We start from the raw sequence: 4,491 nt of genomic DNA on the forward strand, positions 1-4,491 counted from the left end.
ACTGGCTGTGTTTGTGAGCCCACATGAGATGCCATTTGGAGATTCCCAGAGAAGGGAAGGGGTGGGGTTTATGAAAGGGGACAAAGTCCAGAGTAGCTGAGGGTTGGGGAGAGTGACAAGAGCCAATAGGCATTTAAGTGATTGCCTCTTTTGCTACCTCTGTTCACACAGGCCTTTGAGATCTAGATCTCTGGTTTCGTTGGTTCTTCCCAGATCCCCAGGGTTTATGGAAATTGCAATGGATAGTTTTAAATGTTTCAAAAACGCTAATGGAAATCATAATACATCAGTTTGATGCTTTTTGTATACCCAGGTATGGGGTTATGGATATGTTTGATTAATAAATCATGGGGAAATGAATTAATTATTCCTTAATGATTACAGTTGGCAGACAACTTATGTCAAGACAAGGGAGACAGGAGATAAAACTATAAAGGAGGGTTTTGATATTGACTAGATTTGGAAATGACACAGCACCAGAGCCACCCCAGTCTAGAGCTGCCCTAGGCTGATAGGACCAATGGCACAGCGAGAGCCATGGAGGGAAAAGCAGATGTCACAGCCATTTGTCCCCATGTGTGACTCAGGAAGTCTTTAGGCCAGTGACAAGAGGTGTTTTTTTTTTTTTTTTTTTTTGAGACGGAGTCTTGCTCTGTCTCCCAGGCTGGAAGAGGTGTTATTTGAGAGAGCCGACATTACGAGAATCCGTCTCTCTCTCCTGGGCCACTATGACCAGGCAGAAATTTGAAAACAAGGAGAAAACGTAGCCTCCAGGGGAGCAGGATGCTTGCTTAAAGAAACACAGTTGTTCTGCCTGGTGGTCCTCAAACTGTAGCTGGCCTCAGAATCACTGGGAAGCCTTTTTTTTTTTTTTTTTTTTAGACGGAGTCTTGCTCTGTCGCTCAGGCTGGAGTGCAGTGGCGCGATCTCAGCTCATTGCAAGCTCCGCCTCCCGGGTTCACGCCATTCTCCTGCCTCAGCCTCCCGAGTAGCTGGGACTACAGGTGCCCGCCGCCTCGCCCGGCTAGTTTTTTGTATTTGTTAGTAGAGACGGGGTTTCACCGTGTTAGCCAGGATGGTCTCGATCTCCTGACCTCGTGATCCGCCCGTCTCGGCCTCCCAAAGTGCTGGGATTACAGGCTTGAGCCACCGCGCCCGGCCAATAAAATTATTTTTAAACTTAATGAAGCCAAACTCTATTTTCATAGAAAACTAAGTTTTTAAGGAATTCATGTACTCTAACAAAGCTTAGTTTTAACTTACCTGGTGTTCATGCCTTGCAATGGTAGTAACTCATATATTTAGTAATTGTCTACTCATTAAAACATGCTTTAACCTTATAGGTATTTAAGGCATAAGTATTTAATAAACACACAAATTTAAAACATGTAGAATCTAACTTAATTACTTATATTGTCTAGCTTAAAATAAAAATTATATTTTCATATTTTGTGATTCAGAGTGGCCTAGGATTTGACAAGGAAAATAGATGAAGAACCTGAAGGGCCAGTAAAAATTCTGTACTACTCAAAGTACAGTCTGACTTACTGTACTTGCCCCACTCTCAAATGTACTCTAGTTACCTCCCATATTTCAGGGTTTCTAAAGTAGTTCTTTAATAAACAAATAAATATTAAGTCTTTGGCACCTGATAATGCATATCTGGCTAGATTAGTTCTAGATCTAGAGAACAATGAAATAATTTTATTTACACACTCAAGATATTTTCATGTTGGAGTATGTTCAGGTAGGAGAAAGAAACACCTGCTGCTTTCTTTCAAATCATTGACCAAAAAATACAGAGTATGTGTGTGTTTGTATGGACACAGATAAAGCAAATGTGCCAAGATGTTTAAATGTTGAAGTGCTATTTAGAAATTATAATTTAAAAAATAAATGATATAATTATCTTTAAAATGGGCCAGGTGTAGTGGTTCACGCCTGTAATCACAGCACTTTGGGAGGCTGAGGCAGGCAGATTGGCTCAGCCTCAGGAGTTTGAGATCAGCTTAGGCAACATGGTGAAACCCTGTCTCAAACACAAAAATCAGCTGAGTGTGGTGACACAAGCCTGTAGTCCCAGTTACTTCGGAGACTGAGGTGGGAGGATCACTTGAGCCCAGGAGTTCTAGGAGAAAATCTGTTTTAAAAATCATTTTAAAAAATTTGTACAAAGACAGTAATTCAAATTAATCTTTGAATTTTTCAGGTAGAAGCAGTTTACTAAGGAGACAAGATAATAAAACTATATGGGTTGAATCCACGCCAGATTCCTAACAACCACATGAAAGAGACAAATTAAGTATAGTTTATTTTCCTCCTTTACTCTGTCTGAAAAGAAATGTCAGAAATAAATAGAACTTACATGTGCAATACATGAAAACAAAAAAGCTTTATATACAGAAAATATAAAAACACAGTGGGAGGAATAAGGGCCCAAATACCAGGTATCATAATCTAAGTTGATTAAAACAATAACATTTCTAAAAGCTAATAGGAGATAAAATCTTCATAATCTAGTCAAAGACTTTTTTGATAGGCCACACTAAAAACCACACTAACAATAAAGAAAAAACTAGATACACTGGATTACATCAAATACAAGAAATGAAGACCTTCTGCTTATCCAAAAGCGGCACTGAAGAGTGAAAATGGTCCCACCATGCAGTAGGCTGACTGTAGTTAACAATAACATACTGCATATTTCAAAGTAGCTACAAGAGACGATTTTGAATGTTCTCACCACAGAGAAATGACAAATGTTTGAGGAGATGGATATACTAATTACCCTAATTTGATCAGTACACATTGTATACACGTACCAGAACATCCCATAAGCACGCACAATTATTATGTGTCAATTAAAAATAAAATACGGGGAGGCAGAGAAAGGTGGCCAAATAGAAGCCTCCACCAATTGTCCTCCCTGCAGGAACACCAAATTGAACAACCATTTGCACAGAAAAGCACCTTCATAAGAACCAAAAATCAGCTTAGTGATATGTATCAGCTTGGCCACAGTGGGGTACAGCACCAAGCAGGCTCTTGGGGTCCCCAATTCCAGGTTCTGGTTCTTGGACGGCATTTCTGGACCTGCTCTGGGTCAGAGGGGAGCCCAATGCCCTGAAGGGAGAGTCCCAAGCCTGGCAGCATTTACCACAAGCTGACTGAAGAGCCCTGAGGCCTTGAATGAACATCGGCAGTCACCAGGGGGCATCTGCTGCAGGCCTGGAGCAGTGGTGGCCATGGGGAGGGACTCTTCTGCTTGTGGAATAAGGAGGGAAGAATGGGAAGGGCTTTGACTTGTGGCTTAGGTACCAACTAAGCTGCAGTAGAACAGAGCACCAGGTAGATTCCTAAGGTTTCCAACTGTAGGCCCTGACTCCCAGATGGCATCTATGGATCCACTTGGGACAAGGGGGAGCTTACCACCCTGAAGGGAGGGATACAAGCCTGGCTGGCTTCACTAACTGCTGATTATAGAGCCTAGGGCCTTGAGTGAACCTAGGTAGTAGCCGAGCAGTAGTTACCATAGGTCTTGGGTGAGACCCAGTGCTGTGCTGGCTTCAGGTCTGACCCAGCACAGTGCCAGGGGTGGTGGCTACAAGGGTGATTGTGTAATCCCTCCCCCACCTCTCCCTGGCAGCTCAGCCCAGAGAGACTGCATTTGTTTGGGAGAAAGGGAAGAGAACAAGAGTCTCTGCATTATAATACAGATAATCCTTCCAGATCTTACTCAAGACCACCAACATGGTACCTCTAAGAGTCTGCAAGAGCCACAGTATTACTGGGCTTGGGGTGCCTCCTAATACAGATATGGCTACAGTGACCAAAAACTTGGATCACAACACCTAAGTCCCTTCGAATACCTGGAAAGTCTTCCCAATAAGGACAGGTACAAACAAGCCCAGAATGCAATGACTGCAATAAATACCTAACTCTTCAATGCCCAGACACCGACAAACATCCACAAGCATCACGACCATTCAGGAAAACATAACCTCACCAAAGAAACTAAATAATGCCCCACAGACCAATCCTGGAGAGACAAAGATATAAGACCTTTCAGACAGAGAATTTAAAATAGCTGTTTTGAGGAAAATCAAAGAAATTCAAGATAAAACAAAGAAGGAATTCAGAATCCCATCAGATAAATTTAACAAAAGATTGAAATAAGTACAAAGAATTGGGCAGAAATTCTGGAGTTGAAAAATGCAACCGACATACTGAAGAATGCATCAGGGTCTCTTACCAGCAGAAATGTTCAAGTAAAAGATAGTATTAGTAAGCTTGAAGACAGGTTATTTGAAAATACAGTTGGAGGAGACAAAAGAGAATTAAAAAGAATGGAACATGCACATAAGATCTAGAAAATAGCCTCAAAAGAGAGTATCTAAGAGTTATTACCCTTAAAGAGCAGGCAGAAGGAGAGATAGGGGTAGAAAGTTTACTCAAAGGGTAATAATACAGAACTTCCCAAACCTAGAAAAA

The sequence above is a fragment of the Theropithecus gelada genome, chromosome 16 (assembly GCF_003255815.1).
Source record: "Theropithecus gelada isolate Dixy chromosome 16, Tgel_1.0, whole genome shotgun sequence".
In the NCBI taxonomy this organism is placed as follows: Eukaryota; Metazoa; Chordata; class Mammalia; order Primates; family Cercopithecidae; genus Theropithecus; species Theropithecus gelada.